The sequence below is a fragment of the Cavia porcellus genome, unplaced genomic scaffold, assembly GCF_034190915.1.
Source record: "Cavia porcellus strain 051 isolate PalLab524CR breed Dunkin Hartley unplaced genomic scaffold, mCavPor4.1 scaffold_18, whole genome shotgun sequence".
Classification (NCBI taxonomy): domain Eukaryota; kingdom Metazoa; phylum Chordata; class Mammalia; order Rodentia; family Caviidae; genus Cavia; species Cavia porcellus.
In genome coordinates, this window is record NW_026947501.1 from 51,588,817 (window position 1) to 51,599,091 (window position 10,275).

A 10,275-nucleotide genomic window follows, 5' to 3' on the forward strand; every position below is an offset into this window, starting at 1 on the left:
GGAAGCTTTAAAGGAATTCAAACTAGAAATAATCTCCCAGGTAAAAGAAGAAGTGATAAAAGAAATGAAAGAGATGCTGAACATATCTAAAGAAGAGACAGTTAAAAAATTGGAGGAACTAAATGAAAAGACAGAATCCCTGGATGAACAATACAAGAAACAAACAGAATACATGAAACAGATGCAAAGTGATATACAGGAAATCAAAAATTCCATTGAAAGTTGTAAAAACCACCTCAATGAAAGTGAAGACAGAATTTCAGACCTCGAAGACAAGATTGCAGCTAGTGAACATGAAAGGAAAGATGTTTTAAAAATAATAAGGAATCAGGAAATAATTCAACAGCTGCAAGATGATGCAAAGAAAAATAACATAAGATTGATAGGGATAAATAAAAAAGAAGGGGACAACATAAAGGATGTCAAGAGGTTATTTAGAGAGGAAATAGCTGAAAATTTCCCAAACATGAGAATGGAAATTGACATCAGGATCAGTGAAGCATATAGAACTCCAAATAGCCATAACCAAAATAAAACTACATCCAGATATATAATAATCACCATCCCAGAAATCCAACATAAGAATAGAATATTAAAAGCTGTCAGAGAAAAAAGACAGATCACCTATAAAGGAAAACCTATCAGAATCACAGCAGATTTCTCAGCACAAACAATAAAGTTAAGAAGAACATGAAGTGAAGTATTTCAGATCCGAAAGGAAAATGATTTCCAACCTAGACTGATGTATCCTGAAAAACTGTCCTTCAAAATTAATGGAGAAGTAAGATACTTTCATGACAAAGAACAGCTGAAGAACTTCATGATCACCAAGCCAGCCCTGCAAAGAATACTGAAAGACAGTTTAGATACACTCAGGAAAAAACCACTAAGCAAAGCAAACAATTAAACAGAATGGAAAGATAAAGATGCAACAACAGAAAGATAACATGTCAACAATAAACCAATATAGAACAGTTATAACCATTAATGTAAATGGTCTCAATCACCAATTAAAAGAAACAGACTGGCAGAATGGATCAAGAAACAATATCCAACCATATGTTGTTTACAAGAAACCTATCTATCCCAAAAGGATACTCACAGACTGAAGGTCAAAGATGGAAACCAATACTTCATGCAACACGAACCCCCCAAAAAGTGGGGGTAGCTATTATGTTTGCAGACAATGTGAACTTCAAACCAAGAATGATCAGAAGAGATAAAGAAGGTCATAACATACTGGTTGGGGGAAAACTTCAAGAGGAAGAAATAACAGTGTTAAATATATATATGCACCAAATTCCAGAGCATCCAGTTATATAAAGCAACTATTAACAGAAATGAAAAACCAAATTAGCAATAACACAACTATAACAGGAGACCTTAACACACCATTGCCACCAAGGGATAGATTAACCAGACAGAAAATCAGCAAAGAAATAACAGAACTGAATCACACCTGTGAACGAATGGACTTGATAGACCTATACAGAGTGTTCCATACAACAACATCAGAATACACATTCTTCTCAGCGGTATATGGGACATTCTCTAAAATAGACCATATACTAGCCCACAGAACATATTTAAATAAATGCAAAAGAATTGAAATTATCCCACACATGTTATCAGATCATAGCGCCATGAAACTAGAAATTAATGATAAAAGACTGCAAAATTCCCACAAACACATGGAAACTGAATAACATACTCTTGGATAATCAGTGTGTCACAGGTGAAGTTAAAGAAGAAATTAAACAGCATCTAAAAGCAAATGAAAATACAAATACAACTCACCAGAATCTGTGGGATGTAATGAAAGCTGTTCTCAGAGGAAAGTTTACTGCACTGAATTCCCACATCAGGAAAAACAGAACAAATACACAATAACCTGATGCTACACCTCAAACAGCTAGAAAAAGAAGAGCAAGTCAAACCCAAAGCCAAAATAAGGGAGGAAATTATAAAAATCAGAGCAGAAATCAACACAATAGAGACTAAGAAAACAATCCAAAGAATCAATGAATCAAAAAGTTGGTTCTTTGAAAGAATAAATAAAATTGATAAGCCCCTAGCCAACCTTATTTAAAAGAGGAAAGAAAAAGCTCAAATTCGTGCAACAAGAAATGAAAAAAGTGAAATTACTACAGATTCTGTAGAACTACAGAAGATCATCAATACCAATTTCAAAAACCTCCACTCTCATAGGTTTGATAATACAGAAGAGATTGACAGATCCCTAGAAACATATGAAGTTTCAAAGCTAGGTCAAGAAGATGTAAAACTGCTGAATAACCCAATTTCTATTAATGAAATTGAAAATGTAATTAAGTTCTTACCTACAAAGAAGTGCCCAGGCCCAGACGGATTCACTGCAGAATTCTACAAGAAATACAAAGAAGACTTAATGCCGACACTCCACAAACTCTTCAATGAAATTGAAAAAATATTACTCTAGTACCAAAACCTGAGAAAGACCCAACTAAAAAAGAGAACTACAGGCCAATCTCCCTAATGAACATAGATGCAAAAGTCCTCAATAAAATATTGGCAAATAGGATGCAGCAAATCATCAAGAAGATTGTATACCATGACCAAGTGGGATTCATCCCAGGCATGCAGTGATGGTTCAACATACATAAGTCAATAAATGTAATCCACCATATCAATAAAACCAAAATTAAGAATCACATGATCATTTTTTAAAAAATTTATTTAAAAGGAAAAAGAGAAAAAACAAAACAAAACAAAGTGGTGTAAGGGTACAAGTAATACAAAACTACAAAAAAAAAAACAATAAGAAATCACCAGTTAATAGATTACACATTACCATCTTAGAGATAGGTGCTCAAGTCACAGTATCAAAGCATACAAAGTGGACATTCAAACAGTGAGACTGCAAATAGTTGGGTTCAATGATCCAATCAAAAACATTAATATGGTCAGCTATTTAACACCCCTAAACACACTTGCAGTTGTATCCTTTAGAGCACTTTTTTCTCTCTTTTTTTTACAACAAAATTTACACATTTTGGGTTTTATTACTCCTTAGTTCTTATTACTTTTTTTTGGAAAAGAATAAAGTCAAATATGGCAAAACACTGCTGTCAGTCAAAACCAAGGATAGACATAGCACATGATGTAAAAACAGAGTACACGGTTATCAACAATGGTTACCATAATGCCTCTTGCTTCCCTAAAAAGAATTGTCTATCTAGGTATTATAGAGTTGAACAAAACAGTAGAGAACAAGACCAATAAAACCTAAACCTTGTAAACATTACAGGACTTCCAAAGAAGACAATAGTCAAACCAGAATGGGCATCATAGTGAATCTTATTGCCTTCAAAGTAGTTGCCTATACCCTTAAACTTGATACTATCATACAGAACGGAACAGAGTCTAATCAATCAAAACAAGATAGTGTGAGTATTACAGGACTTCAAATAAAGTTAATAGGAAATCAAAAAAGTTACTATAATATATCCTGCTAATTTTTTTTATTTTTCCCCTTAATTAAAAAAATCATTAAAAATAACTAAATAATTTTTTAATGAATAAGGGAGAAATTGAGATAAAAGAGGACATAACAACATAACAATACAGGTCAAAGCATGACAGTTTCAGCAACTTAGTGCTTCACTACCAAATAACCCAACTTAATAGTAGTTACCAGAGTGTCTTTTTCCTTGAAATATTTGAATATAACTTCATATACTATAGCTTCAAGCATATCAAGTCAGTATAAAACCATTCAAGTAGATGAAAGCATTGTAGGGTATTTAGAACCAGCTAACATAAAGTGAACAATGGTTTCTATATTATCTCTTTGCCTATAACAATTTTTGTTTATACTATCACATATAATAAAATCCAGCAAGATACATCATGATAAAACCAATGGAGACATAAGAGCCATAGTTTGGTGGGGCTTCAAAACAAGGTGATAGTAAATCAGCACTAGCTATTATGATAACATATTTTCTTCAAAATAGCTGTTCATTTCATCACAGGCAATAATATCAAGCAGCCCAGAATAAAGCCATTCCAATTAATAGGTGAAAACTTTATAAGGCTTCAAGGCCACATAATGGGGAATCATGATTACCACATACTTTTATATATTTGAATCGTTACTTACATTAGGGAAACTATTCGGTATTCACACATGCTAGATTGATTTATTTCACTTATGAGTATGGTCTCAAGCTGTGCCCATTTATTGATAAATATCTCAATGTGATCCTTCTTTATGGCTGAGTAATACTCCACTGTATAGAAATACCACAACTTTTTTATCCATTCCTCAGGTGATGGACACTTGGGTTGTTTCCAAGATCTGGCGATTACAAATTGTGCTTCCATAAACATAGGTGCACATATATCATTGTGGTATGATACTTGCAGTTCTTCTGGGAATATGCCTAGAAGTGGAATAGCTAGAACAAATCGGACTTCCAATCCCAGCTTTTTGAGAAATCTCCAGACTGACCTCCACAAAGGTTGTACCAGTCTACACTCCCACAGTGTAGGAGAGTTCCTTTTTTCCCACAGCCTCTCCAGCATTTGTTGTTGTTGGTTTTCTTGATCCTGGCTATTCTTTCAGGAGTGAGATGGAATCTCAGTATGGCTTTAATTTGCATTTCTCTAATGAACAATGATGATGAACATTTTTTCATGTATTTATTTGCCATTTGTATTTCTTCATCTGAGAAATGTGTATTCATCTCAGATGCCCATTTTTGGATTGGATCTTTGAATTTTGGGGGTCTGAGTTTTAAAAAATCTTTATACGTTTTAGACAAAAGTCCCTTGTCTGAGGGGGAGTTCACTAAGATCTTTTCCCCAGTTTGTGGGTTTACTTTTCACTATGCTAGAGATTTCTTTTGACATGCAGAAACTTTTTAGTAAGAAGTGGTCCCAGTTATTGATTCTGGGAAGTATTTCCCGTGCAGTTTGAGTCCTGTTCATGAATTCTCTACCTACCCCTATGTCTTCAAGGTTTCTACCCAATTTGTCTTCCAATAGATTTAGTGTTTCTGGTTTAATATTCAGATCTTTGATCCATTTAGATTTTAATTTAGTACATGGTGATAGGCATGGGTCTAGCTTTAGTTTTTGGCAAATGGAGAGCCAGTTTTTCCAACACCATTTATTAAAGAGACTGTCGTTCTTCCAGTGAACCTGCTTGGCTCCTTTATCAAAGATAAGGTGGTTGAGTGTGTTTGTAGTTGTGGTTGTATCTCTAATCTATTCCATTGATCTTCGGCTCTGTTCTGATTCCAGTACCATGTTGATTTTACTACTGTTGCTTTGTAGTATAATTTCAAGTCAGGGATTGTGATGCCTCCTGCCTTGCCTTTGCTGCTTAGAATTGCCTTTGCTATTCTAGGTCTCTTCTGGTTCCAGATGAATTTTAGGAGTGATTTCTCTAGATCTGTGAGGTATGTTGATGGTATTTTTATTGGGAATGCATTGAATCTGTATAACAGTTTTGGGAGAATGGCCATTTTCACAATGTTTGTTCTTCCTATCCATGAGCAAGGGATGTCTTTCCATTTTCTGAGATCATCTTCAATTTCTTTTTTCAGTGTATTATAATTTTCCCTGTATAGGTCTTTCACTCCTTTTGTAAGAGTAATTCCTAAATATTTCATTTTTTTGCTTACTAGTGTGAAGAGTGTGGTTTCTCTTATTTCCCTCTCTGTGATTTTGTTGTTAGTGTATAGGAATGCTATTGATTTCTGAGTATTGGTTTTGTATCCAGCTACATTACTGAATTCATTTATTATATCTAAGAGTCTTTCAATGGAGTTTAGGGGGTCTTCTATGTAGAGCATCATGTCATCTGCAAACAATGATAATTTAACTTCTTTTCCTATCTTTACCCCTTTTATTTCTCTCTCTTGTCTAATTGCTCTGGCTAGTACTTCCAGTACTACATTAAATAGGAGTGGTGATAAAAGACATCCTTGACTTGTGCCTGATTTTAAAGTAAAGGCTTTCATTTTTTGGCCATTTAGTATGATGCTGGCTGTTGGTTTGTCATAAATGGTCTTTATTATATTGAAGTAAAGACCATCTATTCCAATTTTCTGTAAAGTTCTTATCATGGATGAATGTTGGACCTTATCAAAGGCTTTTTCTGCATGTATAGAAATGATCATTTGATTCTTACTTTTGGCTTTATTGATATGGTGGATTACATTTATTGATTTATGTATATTGAACCATACCTACATTCCTGGGATGAATCCCACTTGGTCATGGTATACAATCTTCTTGATGATTTGCTGCATCCTATTTGCCAATATTTTATTGAGGATTTTTGCATCTGTGTTCATTAGGGAGATTGGTCTATAGTTCTCTTTTTTAGTTGGGTCTTTCTCAGGTTTTGGTACTAGAGTAATATTTGCTTCCAGGAATGAGTTAGGAAGGATTGCTTCCCTTTCAATTTCATTGAATAGTTTGTGGAGTGTCGGCATTAAGTCTTCTTTGTATTTCTTGTAGAATTCTGCAGTGAATCCATCTGGGCCTGGGCACTTTTTTGTAGGTAAGGACTTAATTACATTTTCAATTTCATTAACAGAGATTGGGTTATTCAGCAGTTTTACATCCTCTTGATCTAGCCTTGGTATTTCATATGTTACTAGAAATCTGTCTATTTCTTCTGTGTTATCAAACCTTTGAAAGTAGAGGTTTTTGAAATAGGTGTTGATGATCTTCTGTATTTTGTAGAGTCTGTAGTAATTTCACCTTTTTCATTTCTTATTGCATGAATTTGAGCTTTTTCTTCCCTTTTTAAAATAAGGTTGGCTAGGGGCTTATCAATTTTATTTATTCTTTCAAAGAACCAACTTTTTGATTCATTGATTCTTTGGATTGTTTTCTTAGTCTCTATTGCGTTGATTTCTGCTCTGATTTTTATAATTTCCTCCCTTCTTTTGGCTTTGGGTTTGACTTGCTCTTCTTTTTCTAGCTGTTTGAGGTGTAGCATCAGGTTATTTATTTGTATTCGTTCTGTTTTCCTAATGTGGGAACTCAGTGCAATAAATTTTCCTCTGAGGACGGCTTTCATTGCATCCCACAAATTCCGGTAAGTTGTATCTGTATTTTCCTTTTCTTGTAGATATTATTTAATTTCTTCTATGACCCACTGATTACTCAATAGTGTGTTATTCAGTTTCCATGTGTTTGTGGGGATTTTGCAGTATCTTTTATCATTTATTTCTAATTTCAAAGTGCTATGATCTGATAACATGCAAGGGATGATTTCAACTATTTTGCATTTGTTTAAATATGTTCTGTGAGCTAATATATGGTCTATTTTAGAGAATGACCCATGTACTGCTGAGAAGAATGTGTATTCTGATGTTGTTGGGTGGAACATTCTGTATATGTCTATCAAGTCCATTTGTTCACAGGTATGATTCAATTCTATTATTTCTTTGCTCATTTTCTGTCTGGTTGATCTGTCCCTTGGTGTCAATGGCGTGTTAAGGTTTCCTGTTACAATTGTGTTACTGATAATTTGAGTTTTCATTTCTGTTAATAGTCATTTTATATAACTGGGTGCTCTGGAGTTATAGTCATTTTATATAACTGGGTGCTCTGGAGTTTGGTGCATATATATTTAAGATAGTTATCTCTTCTTCTTGGAGTTTTCCCCTAAGGAGTATGTAGTGACCTTCTTTGTTCTTTATGATCATTGTTGCTTTAAAGTTCATGTTGTCTGAAAACAGAATGGCTACTCCTGCTTTTTTTTGGATTCCTGTTGCGTGAAGTATTGTTTTCCATCCTTTGACTTTCAGTCTGTGAGTATCCTTCTGGATTAGATGGGTTTCCTGTAAACAGCATATGGTTGGATTTTGTTTCTTGATCCATTCTGCTAGTCTGTTTCTTTTGATTGGTGCATTGAGACCATTTACATTAATGGTTATTACTGTTATATGCTGGTTTGTTGTTGACATGTTATCTCTTCTGCTGTTGCATATTGATCTTTCTGTTCTGTTTAATTATCTGCTTTGCTTAGTGGTTTTTTCCTTTGTGTATCTAAACTGTCTTTCAATATTTTTTGCAAGGTTGGCTTGGTGTTCATGAAGTTCTTCAGCTGTTCTTTGTCATGTAAGTATCATATTTCACCATCGATTTTGAATGATAGTTTTGCAGGGTACATCAGTCTAGTTTGGAAATCATTTTGCTTTAGGATCTGGAATACTTCACTCTATGCTCTTCTTGACTTTATTGTTTGTGCTGAGAAGTCTGCTGTGATTCTGATAGGTTTTCGTTTATAAGAGATCTGTCTTTTCTCTGACAGCTTTAATAATCTATTCTTGTGTTGGATTTCTGGGATGGTGATTATTATATGTATGGGTGTAGTTTTATTTCGGTTATGACTATTTGGAGTTCTATAGGCTTCACTGAACCTGATGTCAGTTTCTGATCACATGCTTGGGAAATTTTCAGCTATTACTTCTCTAAATATCCTCTTAACATCCTTTATGTTGTCCCCTTCTTTTTCATTAATCCCTATCAATCTTATGTTGTTTTTCTTTGCATCATCTTGCAGTTATTGAATTGTTATTTCCTGATTCCTTGTTATTTTTAAAAGACCTTTTCTTTCCTGTTCACTAGCTGCAATCCTGTCTTCAAAGTCTCAAATTCTATCTTCACTTTCATTGAGGTGGTTTTTACAGCTTTCAGTGGAGTTTTTGATTTCCTGTATATCTCTGTGCATCTGCTTTATGTATTCTGTTTGTTTCTTATATTGTTCATCTAGGGATTCTATCTTTTTGTTTATTTCCTCCAATTTTTAACTGTGTTTTCTTTAGATATATTTCAGAATCTCTTTCATTTCTTTTATCATTTCTTCTTTTACCTGGGAGATTATTTCGAGTTTGAATTCCTTTAAAGCTTCCTGGAGTTGCTTGTTTATTTCAGTAGCTATTACGTCCGATATTTGAGGTGTATGGCATACATTTTCTTCTATATACATCGCTCCTAGGGTTTCTTGAGATGGGCTGGAGGTTTGAGGTTGTAATTTGGTCTTTTGTTTTGTCATTTTCCTATATTTCTGTGTTTCAAGTGTTATTCGAAAGCTTCCTCAGGGTCTGTTGGATATCCACTTCTATGTTCGCAGCTCCTGGGACTCTGGCACCCATTTCCCTCAGGCCACTGGGCCTCTGGAACCAGTGGCCATCTTCTGCCTGTTTAGAACTCCGTATTTTCAGATAAGCTGGGCTCCAGGGACACTGTGCGCCCGCCTGCTTGCTCAAAACTCCACAGTTCTCTGAGCACAGCCAGAATGGGGAGGCGGATGTAGGTGCCTCAGACCCACATAGCCACTTCACTGCACCCGGAAGGCTCAAGGGTCCTGAACAGTCTCGGCTTGGGGCAGAGTGCACTGGGCACTTACCAAAGGCTGCAGGACCTCTGGAACTGGTGATGCTCGCCTGCTTGCTGAGAAATCCACAGTCCTCCAGACACACGGGGAGGCAGATGCAGGTGCCCCAGATCTGCCTAGCCCTTACTCTGCACCCAGATGGTGCAAGAGTCCCAAATAGGCTGGGCTCCAGGGATAGTGTGCGCCTGCCTGCTTGCTGGAAACTCCACCACACATGATCATTTCTATAGATTCAGAAAAAGTTTTTGATAAGGTCCAACATTTATTCATGATAAGAACCTTAAGGAATAGATGGTCTTTACCTCAATATGATAAAGGCCATCTATAACAAACCAACAGCCAGTATCATACTAAATGGCCAAAAACTGAAAGCCTTTACCTTGAAATCAGGTACAAGACAAGGATGTCCCTTATCTCTGCTCCTATTTAATATAGTACTGGAAATACTAACCAGAGCAATTAGACAAGAGAGAGAAATAAAAGGGGTAAAGATAGGAAAAGAAGAAGTTAAAATATCATTATTTGTGGATGACATGCTACTCTACATAGAAGACCCCCAAAACTCCATTGAAAGACTTCTAGATATAATAAATAAATTCAGCAATGTAGCTGGATACAAAATCAATACTCAAAAATCAATAGCATTCTATACACTAACAAGATCACAGAGAGAGAAATAAGAGAAGCCACACCCTTCACTCAAAAAAATGAAATATTTAGGAATTATCCTCAAAAAAGAAGTGAAAGATCTATATAGGGAAAATTGTGATACACTGAAAAAAGAAACTGAAGAGGTTGTCAGAAAGTGGAAAGACATCTCTTGCTCATGGATAGGAAGAATAAACATTGTGAAAATGGCCATCCTTCCCAAA